Below are 12543 nucleotides of genomic sequence, written 5' to 3'. Positions count from 1 at the left end.
ACACAAGTTGATCTCTAAGATCGTTCTCTTAGCCGTGTGCGGTGCCCCCTTCCACCATAGTCCTCGATAATATTGTAGTGGTGCTTAGGCAAAGCCCTGCGACAGTTGAACATCAAGATCGTCACCACGCTGTCGTGCTGACGGAACTCTTCCCCGACACTTTGCTGGATCGGAGTCCGGGGATCGTCATCGAGCTGAACATGTGCTAGAACTCGGAGGTGACGTAGTTTTGGTGCTTGATCGGTCAGGACGTGAAGACGTACGACTACATCAACCGCGTTGTCATAATGCTTCCGCTGTCGGTCTACAAGGGTACGTAGATCACACTCTCCCCTCTCGTTGCTATGCACCACCATGATCTTGCGTGTGCGTAGGAAATGTATTGAAATTACTACGTTCCCCAACAGACTCCCACGCGTTCCGTTGCCTCCCGATGAACACAACGCATTCCGTTGCCTCCACATGAACACGACGCATTCCGTTGCCTCCCCATGAACACGATGATGACGCTGTTTCTCCGTTCCGACCCAGCCATGTACACGAGCCCTGGCCGTACGTATGCGCGAGTAGGCGTTCGAGACCCCGCCCGTATGTGCACATATGTGGCCGTATTTTCTTTCTTGCACCCTGGCCACTGTACGTACGTGTACATGCTACGTGCGCGCCTCTACTACGACACGTGCGCGCCTCTACATCGACCAGTATGTACGTACACGTTCGCGACCAGAATAACAATGCTACGTATGCTTTGACCAGGTGGGTCCCGACTGTCAGGCACTTCCTTGCCTGCTAAGATGTAGCTAGTGGGTCCCAGCAGTCAGGGGGCGAATCGTTTTTTTACCCGGATGAACTTCCTTGCGTGCGAAGGTGTAGCTGCTGGGTCCTAGCAGTCAGGGGGCGAATCGTTTTTTTTGCCCGGACGCACTTCCTTGCGTGCGAAGGTGTAGCTGGTGGGTCCCAGCAGTCGGGGGGCGAAACGTTTTTTTCTAGACGCACTTCCTTGTGTGCGAAGATGTAGCTGGTGGGTCCCATCAGTCAGGGGGGCGAATCGTTTTTTCGGATGCACTTCCTTGCGTGCGAAGATGTAGCTCGTGGATCCCAGTAGTCAGGGGGCGAATCATTTTTTTTCATGAAATATGCTGGCCTGTCCGGTGGGTCCCCGCTGTCAGGTGGAGGAATAATTATTTTGCGCGTAATAAGGAGGCACTTCCTTGTGGCTACCCTGGACCCAGCTGTCAGCCTCTCCACATACAGTCCATGTCCGATGGAAGTCGTTCCTTGATAACGTTGACCACGCCGCGCCGAGAGCACCAGGGCGGTGGACGACGGTGAGGCCTAGGAAGGGGACGACGCGGAGCCGGGGAAGACGCGGCAGTGGATGCACACGCGGAGAGGAGTACAAGGGTTCACTGGTTTGGCTGCGCTGCCGTCGCCGCAGAATAACAGGGGGTGTGGGTGAGTGGAGGGATGGCCTGGCCAGCGGTGGGAGTAGTAGGGGGCGGTGAGGCCTCTGCGGCAACACAGCCGGCCACGGGAGGCAGGAGCAGGCGGCACGACCGGCGCTGCTTTGGGCGGCTAGAGCAAGAAGACCAGAGGTTGAAGAAGCACGACGGCCGTTGGATGGACATCGTACGGTCACTGCAGCTAGAATCATTTATATTGACTAAGTTGACAAAGCCCTTGGTACGTCAACTTAGTAGGCCCATAGGTTAGTTTCTGAAACGGTGCGCCCCAGATGTCAGGGGGAGGAATCATTTTTTGGGCGGGTGAAGCTAGAATATCCGAGATTGAAGAAGAAGCAGGACATCCGTTGGATGGACATCCAACGGCCACTGATGCTAGAACCGTGTGTTGACTATAATTTGACAAAGCCTTGCATACGCGTCAACTCTGTTTTTTTAGGGGACGCATCAACTTAGTAAGGCCAGAAGTGTGTGTCAGAGAACTTATAGCCCATTTGAGATTTGTAAGAATGTGTAGCCAATTTTTGAATTCTAATGGAATTTACTACAGCCCATTTATAGTTTGTTAAAATTACAGCCCATTTGAACCAACCGTTCAAAACAGAATTCGATAAAATTTCCCACATTTTGATGGGATCCGAAATATTTTTATCCCGAAATTTCTAGTCAGATTAAATACAATTTCAATATAATTTTATATTACGTAAAAATCCAATGAAACATTGCGCTCGCAACAATTAATGAAATTAAAATTTTCAATATCCAAAAATAATATTTTATAAAGTAATCACGTGTTTGGTGCATTTTTTTATAGTTACTACCTAGTTTTTATAACTACATCCCATTTATTATTTCTTAAAGCCCATTTTCTTGTTAAGCCTAATGCATCCCTCCTAGGAAAGATTTGCAGCCCAGCGGGGCGGAGAATAACAACTTGACCTTGCTTGGGTATTCCTAAAAAAAGTATAGCTGGGCTAGCCATTTTCAGCTTGAAAAAAATTAATATCTGGGCTGGATATCTGGCCTGGGCTAGACGGGCCACAGCCCGCCCAATTAATACCTGCAGCGATGTTTTCGTTGTTGTTCAGAGGAGAAAAATTAATATCTGGGCTAAACATCGAAAAACTCTGCAGTGCTCACACCTCGAAAACACAAATACTGCTCGAGCTACTTGGTCCCAGCTGTCGGCCCCTTCTTGTGTAATTCTCTCGTTTATTGACTACTACATAGGTTGACAATGGTGTGGGACCGTGATGTCAGGAAACCAGGAGGAGGCAAAATAAATTATAGTTATATATATATATAATAAGGAGGCACTTGCGTACATGAGGCTATGGACCTGGTGGGTCCCCATTGTCATCCTCTCCAAGTAAAGTCATCTCCTCGCCCGCGCATGCTTTCCGCTCGAAACAGTCAGCGCCGCCCGCCCCGCTTCCCGGTGCAGGCAATTGCTCCACCTTCATACGACACAAGTGTCGTATGTCCGTCCATCTGCCGCCCACATTAATGATACACGGTTGCCGAGGCGGCTACTCTGGCGCCACACGTCCGTCCCTCCGCCCGCCCACCATTGCTATATAAACTGCTACGCCGGCCATAGCCGCAGTCATCCGCATCCGTTCCCTTTCTCCTGTCCACACCACTACTGCCCACCATGGCTGCCTCGCGCTCCAGCGCTCTTCGGGATGGGCAGACGACGGACCACAAGGAGATGGCAGGCATTGCTGCCGACCGGCTGGCCGGCAGGCAGCCAGAGGACGACGACGTGCCAATGGAGAACATGGTAGTCGATGATCCGGCGCCAACCCCCTCCTCCGCGCCATCCTCGCCGGTCCATTGCACCATGACCATCGGCGAGGCACGTGCCCAATATATGGACAGGGTGAGGCAGATGCGTGAGGAGCAGTTCCGGGAGGCGCAGGCCGACGCCGCCTACAACCACCATCTCCTCCAGGAGCACCTGCAGGCGGAGGAGCAGATCGCCACGGAGTGGGCGGAGCAGGAGGTGCTGCTCGACTCATACCGCTCCGCCTGCAAGGGCCGCCTCGAGCGCTGGCGGTACCGCATGCGGGTGGCGGAGGCTGCGGCCGCCTACAAAGAGGCTAGCAAAGAGGGCGATGAAGCGGGCGAGGCGCTGTTTGGCGAGACCGAGGACGAGGCAGAGGACAATGCCGGCTCTGATGAGTCCCCGCTCCGCTGGCGTCGACGAGGCCCTGCTCCGCCAAGGCCCCGCGGCACCAACAACGAGGCAGAGGACACCGCCGGCTCCGTCGAGGCCCCGCCCCGCCAACAATGAGGTAGAGGACATCGCCGGCTCAGCCGAGGCCCCATCCTGCCGGCAACGTGGGGGAGGATTTCCACCGCTCCGCTGAGGCGCCGCCCGCCAGCAACGAGACAGAGGAAATCGTCGGCTTCACTGAGGCCCCGCCCCACCACCAACGAGGCCGCGCCACACAGAAAACGAGGAAGAGTAGAACACGGTAGGTCACCGCCGCTCGGATCCAAGTAAGGCTACCGCTGCTACCCTCCGGTTGAAGCCAAGCTAGGCGGGTTGACCATTAACGGCCGGTTAGCTTCTTGGCGGCGACGTGGAGTCGGAGAGCTGCGCTAGAGAAGAACGCCGCTTCTACTTAACTGCTGGTGCAGTTGGCTGACTGACACATGGGCCCAACAGGCCACATGTCAGTTACGCAACTGCACCTGCAGTTAAGTCACTGAAGCTTTTGTTCGGCTCAGCGGGACATGGGTGGGTAGCTTCGGTTAATTAATTATACCTCTAGCGCACCCCTTTTTAGTTGAAGAATGTATGAAATGTAATGAAATCCAGCATGTTTATATGAAATCCGACCGTGTATGAATGAATTTATTTTGATTAGTTCGAATTCCTATATCACTGGCATTGGATGAACATGCAAAACAATACGTACTAGCATTATTCCCAGGGTGATCACCTCGTTTGCAGCAGTTTCACATGTACTCCCTCCGGTCCTTTCTAGTCTGCATACAAGTTTTGTCTGCAGTCAAAGTATCTCTACTTTGACCAATCTTATACAAAAAAGTATGCACTTTCACAATGTGCAAAGTAAAAAGGAACAGAAGGAGTACAAAGAGTTTGAGCAGCTTTTTAGCGTTTCTGTACATTGCAATCAAACACACAGGCCTGGCAATTCATAGAGAACATTCAAAACAATCGATGATTATGCATCTCAGCGACTCACATGTCAGAGGCAATATTTACTTCACAACTAAAGAATAAAGAAAAAATTGATCGACGCTACTGACAGCAAAGGGCGTCCCATTCGAAAATATCAAACGCATGTGTTGCTAAAACCAATGAGCAAAATATGACAAGGTTGTCCCATTCCAAAATATCACATGCCTAAGATTGTGGAATGGGCAGGGTTTGCCATCAGTCCGGACATTGACATGGAACCTCGTGCTAAATAAACCAGCTGTTCTTTTTGTGAAGTTCCACCAAAATCAACCAAATTCGTGCGTAGCTTGTATGATTTCGCCCTTATAAGTTGCAACACCTTGAACTTATCAGCACCTCCTTTCTTGTGGTGGAAATGAATGATTCGATGTATTCATGAACATTTTGTGCAGTTCCCATTGAAATCAAGCTGAGCACCCCTATTTGTACAAATACAAAAAAGTGATTAGTATAAAGCAAACTGTACTATGAATTGGCAGTTTCAACAGGCACATACATGGTCCATGTAGAGCACACTTTTAGAAAAAATGGAACTCACCAGAAAGAATCCTAGAACAACATTGTACTCGTGCATCACAGCAAAAAATGGAGATTTGTCAGTCCTTCTAAGATGAAGTTAGTTTGGTCTTGTGGGGAGTAATGTAACCATCCTTCAACTACTCCTTCTGATGAGAAGATAGACATGGCTTCTTCATCCTGGCATAATCGGAACTAGTCACTTCACGTACTCCATATTCTTCTTCAGAGGAAGATGATCCTGTTGTGCAAAGACAAGAGGACTACTAAATGCTAGCATCCCTGTTTGCTCGAAAAAAAGGAAATGAAATATTTAAAACAGCACAGATGAAGCACTACTCAAGGACAATACCACTTTTTCATGACAGTAATTAAACAGTAGCACAACACCAATAGAGATGACAAAGCTCAATCATATGGATGAAATCAGTGGGCGAGTACCAACCTTTGTCAGGAGGCTTATTGTGTAGAGCATACAGATGAAGCACTTCTCCGGAACCATCTGTTGCTATCTACGGTGGTGGCCATGCTTACTATATACTCCTCGATTAGTTTAATGTTTCCAACATCTTCTTGTGCAGTTCCACTAAAATATATGGTATCTTCAAAGAAGATCCCTGTTTGCACAAGTAGAGATAATTACATATTACATTAAGAGTGGCATCAAATCAGTGGCAAAACAATTGCTCGTTCCAGCCATAGCAATAAATTAAGATGCAAAACTATATCATTACTTGTGTCATCACTGTTCCAGTGCTTCATTATAGCACCGGGAGTTGATTTTTGTTTTTCTTCCGCTTGTTCTTCCCCTTCATCACTTGGTTCAATAATAGACAAGCTTCGCCTTCAATGTAAGATTTGGCATGTTAATTAGGGAGCACAAGTATAGTACTAAACTTAATTTTCTGATGAAAGTGGCAAAATACAGGCCAGCAGTTGTGAAATATCCTTATCTTACCTCAATGGGATATTACCGTGCACATATAGATTGGAAGTCTTGTCTCCATTTGTGCAGTTCACTAAAATCAAGCAACATTATCGTACAAGTAGCACAACATATGAAAGCACACTACAGAATCATGTGAAAGAAGGCTAGTACTGACCTCTCATGATGCGGAATTCAAACAACTCACAAGAAGAAGATCTGAACCAAATTCGCCTTAACGGATAGGAAGTAAGATCTCCTCTTGTGCAGTTCCACTAAGATCAAGCAATCAAGCAACATTGTTGGTGTGACATTTTGGTTGAACTGCACAAAACACTCTTAAAACAAAAAAGTGTTTTGTGCAGTGCAACAAAAGGTCACAATGGCAACGAGGTGAAGTAGATAACCCTGTTTACACAGAGGTGCAAAGGAAACAATTAGTGGTCAATAACGGTGGATGACACAGAAGCCAACAAAAATAAGCATCTACCTTATCTAAATGGGAAAGAAATTAAGACAGTAGCATTTCTCAAATGGTGGCATTGATTAATATTAACAGAGAGATTATATTAACAATAAAATTCGTTAAACATGTAATTTGCTTTTAACTATGGCATTGCATCAATTTTCCAGCGGCATTATTAGAGGGTGTTTGTTTACAGGGACATTTTGGTGTAGGGACTAAAATAACTCCGTGTCAGTCCCATCTAAACCAAACAGGAGGCACTTTTAGGGACTAAAAGTGGGCATTTGGGACTAAAGAAAGAAGACCCCGAGAGAGTCTTTTTGGGACTTTTTTCCAATAGTTGCCCCTGCCACGCATCTCACCTTGTCTCTATTAGTTCATTACTAGGGGTAACATGGTATTTTAGCATATCATTTAATAACCTCTAGTCCATGTTTAGTCCCTGGAACCAAGCAGGTAGGGACTAGGGAGTTTTAACCAAATAGGGCCTTAGATTAACAACAGCTAATGAGTTGCACGGGACAGTGGATGCACCAGCACCATGTGCATCTACCGATGTACTATGGTCACGCACAGTCTGTTGCAACAAAGAACAAACAACCAAGGAGCATATTTGTGTTGGTCCTAGTTTTGTTATCTTTAGACACCTTTCCCTATGTGAGCGCAGCAAATCTAGTCATGCTCAAACTCTACAGCCTTGTCCCCTCCTTTCCTTTTTGAACTAGTACTTTCGTCCCTTCCATTCCTCTTTGAACCATGTCCTAGATTTATGCGATACAACTTTCCCCACAACTTTCCCCCATTCCTTTCCTCTTTGAACCACGTCCTAGATTCATGCTATACAACTTTCCCCCTTCATTTCCTCTTTGAACCACGTCCTAGATTCATGCTATATACAACTTTTCCCACTACTTTCCCCCACTCCTTTCCTCTTTGAACTACGTCCTAGATTCACGGTATACATGCAGCTAGAGCAATGCATGTGGGGTAAGTAAATTATACCTTAAGGTTCTTGGGGCGTGGTTCGGTGGGCGACGGGACGGCGGCGAAGAAGAATGGGTCGGAGGCCCTCCCGCGCCGCTGCTGGGTGGAAAGTGAACAGCTGTGCCGGTTGTCCCTCGCCGACGGCGACAGCGTTAAGCCTCCTTCCCTTCCCGGCGGACGGATCCTGCCGGCTCTTTGAGCAGCAGTGAGGGGAGAGAGAGTCCAATGAAGTATTGTTTAGATCTGGAGAGGGCGAGAGAGTGTGAAGAGAGCAACTACAAGCGCTGAGGCTCCAGCGGGAGAGGGCGAGAGAGTATGAAGAGACCAACTACAAGCGATGAGGCTCCAGCGTGTATATATATACTGGAGAGAGTGTGTGAAGCGTGCAAACCCTAGAAAACATTTTGACCAATCAAAGAATCCTCCTGGCACAAATTATGCTCAAGTGTAGTTATCGAACCCGAGACCTCAAGTTTGATGAGCGAACAGGCTAACCAGCTACACAACCCTCTCGTTATGTTCAACGAGAGGGAAATAACCTTTTATACATTCCTGCATTCGTGTGACAAACATGCCGTGTTTTTTTGTGTGTGTGGGAGTCATTGGGATTTCAATCATAATCGTGTCATGTGCCTTTGGTGGTAAGACTATCCACAGTGGTGCAGAAATAATGCAGCCTTAGTCACCTTACCTCTCTCCACGTAGTATGTTGGGTCCCACCAGTCAGAGGGTGAAACAAACAAATTAATAAGAAAAATTAAAAGCGCCAGCGGTGTATCTTACCTCACACATCTCGCTACTGCTCGGGAACACTGTCCAATTGATCCCTCTGTTCGCTCATATACTATTTTAAGTGAATCCTTATGATAACATGCACACAAATTTTGGGCACTTGTATTCGACTTAAGTCAGTGTGCCACCGTATATCGTATACTTACTACTCCCTCCGTCTAGGTGTAATAAGTCACGTTAGAAGGTGCAACGGGACCAAGGTGCATGTGTGTGTGTGTGTTTAACAAAACTGTGTGTTAGAGAGAGCGACAGATCGACCTACTCCTACAGAGAGATGTTGTGTAGTGTACGATTTTATCCGCGAGAGTCGGTGCATCCTCCCGTTTCCGGGCGTGTCCGGTAGGGACATGCGGACAGCTGCCACACCCGCTCCTGACCAGCTTGGCCCACCCAAAGCCCCTCCATCGCCCGCATGCGCTTCCGCCTGAAATGGTCAGCGCCGCTCCAAAGAATTGGTGCCGCATTCATGCCCGGGCAAAGCGGACGCGACCTCTCACTGGCGCAAGAGTGATGGTTGCTTCGCCCGTCCAACTTACTATTGGGTCTATGTGATTTGACGGCTCATTGGTCTTTATTACTGAGGTGGTAGGACTGCTGGATGTCCCACGCTTTCGGCGAAAGGAGGTACTACTACTAGATTACAATTTTCTCCATTCTTACAGCGGAGGCATGCAAGAGCAGTGAAAACACGCAGGCTCAGTGATTACATGGCCCACCTCACACTATCACCGTGCGACACCTAACTCTTTACATAGTACTCCCTTCGTTCCTAAATATTACTAGATGAGTCCCGCGCGTTGCCGCGGAACAATAGTATATCTCTCTGCGCAAGATTATCGATTTCATAGAACTAAAAAAAACTCTATAACCTCATGACAAATGTGGTAGCCAAACTAAATAAACACCCATCATCATTTAGATCATCCGACTCCTACTGCATAATGGGATTATAATTTTCTTTTTGACATGTTAATGAGACTTAAAAGCTCACTTACATGCATGCTACTGGTGCATGCAGACATGTTGATGTGATTTAAAACCCACTCACATGCATGTGCCACTGTATCTCTACATGCTTGCATGTGGCTTAGTGGGGAGCCTCTCAACGTCTAGATCAGACGGCTATTATGGACTGATTTACTTCATCCAACGGCTACATCAATTTTGATGATGTGGATCAAGGAGAGGATACAGAATTCCTAGTAGTGGGGCTAGCTATTACTAGTAGATAAGTCTTTATAGAGATTCCACTACATACGGAACAAAATGAATGAATCTACACTTAAAATGCATCTATATACATCCGCATGTGGTTCATGGTGAAATCTCTACAAAGACTTATATTTAGGAACGGAGGAAGTACTAGTATAGTACGTACTGTAATTTATCAGCGAGATAAATTTGTACAATGCTATGAAGCTTCCAACTTCTGTTACATGTATCTTGCGTCCAAGGTTGCCCGTTGCAACATTTCATCAAATACAAAGGAGACTAACATGCATGCTATTGCATCTCAATGATTGACAGATCATAGTAAGTATGTACCTACCTCCGTTCCAAAATAAGTGTCTCAACTTTGTGCAAACTTTAGTACAAAGTTGTGCTACTACTAAAGTTGACACTTATTTTGGAACAGAGGCAGCTAATGAAAAAAAGATCCATGCAGTCCCTAGCCCTTGAACCGTGAACCCTGACCAGGCTTCAATTTGCTGGCAACGTTCGAGCTTCCTAATAAATGAAGTTTGCAACTTTTGACCATCGGATCGTTTTGTGCAGTTTCACCAAAATCGAGATGAGCATCCCTGTGGCAAAGAAATTGAAGAAGTGTGATTAAAATAAGATTACTGGGACTAGTTGATGAGACATAAACTCATCACAAATACAGTACGTAGAAGCCAGTAGAGGTATGTGCGGGGGAAAGAAGTAGAGAAATATCCACAGGGACTGATGTGGGCAGCTGGAGCAGTGGTGCAAGCCGGCTGTAAAGGGAGTTGTACCTGAGGGACGTAGCTCAACCTTGAGGAGGGCGGCGGGAGGCGGCAACTTCCCACGTCGTGGCAGTGAGCAAGGGACGAAGGCAACCTCACCGGCTTTGTGAGAGAGAACGGCGGGGACCCCTGATCAGGACGTGCCGACAGTGGGTTTTTGCCGTCGGCGACGGCCACCGCATCTACACTAAGCATCCACCCCTTCCCTAAGCGGACGTGATCCGCCGGGATGTTAGAGATGTGGCCACAGTCGTTTTGTGCGAGAGAGCGTGAAGAGAGCAACCCCAGCAAGCAACTGTGTAGGCTGGCCCGACCTGACTATGTATATAGTGGAGCGGTTTCCTTTTCTCTCCATATGAACCTATCATATTGCGTACGTGCCACTGAAGAAAAAAAACTTTATTTATAAATGACGCGTCACCTACTACTCGTTCTCCTATAACCTTGCGCTTGGCATCTACAAAATATTAACCTTGCGATTGGCTCTTCGCCTCTTCGGGAAGTCGAGCAATAATGGTAGTGCAGTATATATCGTTCTGGATATATGAGACCGAATGAATTGCTGCACATCCTCCACGTGGGCGAGGGTCGAGGTGCGAGGGAGAGTGCTACATACGGAGCAAAATGAGTGAATCTACACTCTAAAATACGTCTATATACATCAGTGTTTGGAGTATGTACTAGTAGTTCATATTGAAATCTACTAAAGGACATATATATTCCAAACAATATGATATAATCACTATAACCAAGGTAGTAGGGGCGAGGAGTAAACAGAGGGAGTAGTAAATTTTTCTCCTCGTCCTACGAGCCACCGCGTGCATGGGCGAGGGAGCGGGCGTAAGGCGGAGCAAGCTTCACCTCATCCTGCGAGCCACCACGCCCGTGGGCGGGGGAGACGGCGTACTAAGCAAGCTTCTCCTCGTTCTGCGAGTTGACGGGACACATCAAAAGTACTCCAGTGTATAGAGTCTTGTCTCTAAGGTAGGCCCCACATGGTTTGCCTCTTTTTTTAACATAACACGTCAAGTCGCAATTTGTTTGTTCACCCGTGGTAGAAGATCCTCCCTCCACCAAGTGGAAAACCAGTACACGTGCCAAATTACCACGTGGGCTGCCTTTTTCGTACAAAAATGAGCTCCACTGTGTACCCGCGCGGGTGTGGTTGGGAAAGAGACGGGAGTACGTGCACCGTGCATGCACCTCTTCTCTTCGTGCACGTCCCCCACCTACGTGGGTGTGTGTGATAGATACAAACCATGTTCGTGTGTGTTTTTTGTTTTGGGGTGGGGGTGGGGTGGGGGGTTGATTTCGTGAATTATTTGTGGGAATATGTGTCGATGACATCTCAAACAAAATTTTGCATGCAATGTGTGTGAAATGGAGGCCTATCCATATCATACATAGAGGGTCAGGCAATCCATGAGAAGAGAGGGAGGGGTCATAGATATCGATAGAGTCGAAGAGAGGATCAAGTGGGTGGGTGCGAGATCGATGAAGAGAGCCATCGAAATTGTGTGTGTGTGTGCAAGTCAAAGATATAGGGCGACTAGCCTACCGGAACGTTAGAGGGCACATGTCAAGTTTGTGTGTGGCAGGGAGACATGACTAGAGCGCTCGATGTATCGGTGTGTGTGTGGGAGGGAGGGGGTGGGGGGAGGGGTAGGCAGAGGCCTAACTATAGAGGTAGAACGACTCGTATATGTGTTGAGAAGGAGAGACCCAGCTATGTCTTGAGGGAGATCGGTCGACATCCATACATAACTGAAGGACGGGAAATATGATGGGACAGAGAGTGAGAGAGAGGGAGGGAGAGGGAGGGAGAGGGGTAGAGTGATGGATGGGTGATGGAGTTGCTTCTCGAAGATGGTGGGAGAGGCCTACTAGACAAACTGAGGGTGGAACCGCAATGTTATCAATAAGAGTGGGGATGTGTTTCTGTGTGTGCCTGTGCATGATAGATCTGTGGGGACGCATCCATGGATGATGAAGGGGAACCATGTGTTTGGTAAGAAAACCTAACTAGATCGGTAGATCAATTGTTGTTTGTCAAAGGAAGGGAGAGACATAACTAATGAGGTAGATCGATTGACGTGTGGGTAAAAACAAGTTATAAGGACCTAGCTAGCTCGGTCGGTGTACGTCCATTTGTTAGAGGCAAATAAGGCCCAGCGAGACGGATAGATAGAGAGAAT

The sequence above is a fragment of the Triticum urartu genome, chromosome 6 (assembly GCF_003073215.2).
Source record: "Triticum urartu cultivar G1812 chromosome 6, Tu2.1, whole genome shotgun sequence".
NCBI classification, from domain to species: Eukaryota; Viridiplantae; Streptophyta; class Magnoliopsida; order Poales; family Poaceae; genus Triticum; species Triticum urartu.
The sequence above is the reverse complement of the archived record's forward strand: the minus strand, read 5'-3'. Positions refer to the sequence as shown.